We start from the raw sequence: 514 nt of genomic DNA, 5'->3' as shown, positions 1-514 counted from the left end.
GATATGTGTGGTCAGCATGCTGATATGAGTTCAGTACACGGATCAGTACACGGATCAGTACACGGATCAGTACACGGATCAGTCCAAGGGAAGGGCCAGCATGCTGATATGTGTACTGACATGGTGCATCAGTTGTCCAAAATCAGTACACGGACAGTCCACGGGAAGGGCCAGCATGCTGATATGTGTGGTCAGCATGCTGATATGAGTTCAGTACACGGATCAGTCCACGGATCAGTACACGGACAGTCCACGGGATGGGCCAGCATGCTGATATGTGTGGTCAGCATGCTGATATGAGTTCAGTACACGGATCAGTACACGGATCAGTACACGAATCAGTCCACGGGAAGGGCCAGCATGCTGATATGTGTGGTCAGCATGCTGATATGAGTTCAGTACACGGATCAGTACACGGACAGTCCACGGGAAGGGCCAGCATGCTGATATGTGTGGTCAGGATGCTGATATGAGTTCAGTACACGGATCAGTACACGGATCAGTCCACGGGAAG

Source organism: Brassica napus, unplaced genomic scaffold (assembly GCF_020379485.1).
Source record: "Brassica napus cultivar Da-Ae unplaced genomic scaffold, Da-Ae ScsIHWf_1091;HRSCAF=1555, whole genome shotgun sequence".
NCBI classification, from domain to species: Eukaryota; Viridiplantae; Streptophyta; class Magnoliopsida; order Brassicales; family Brassicaceae; genus Brassica; species Brassica napus.
Note: the sequence above shows the minus strand (reverse complement) of the source record.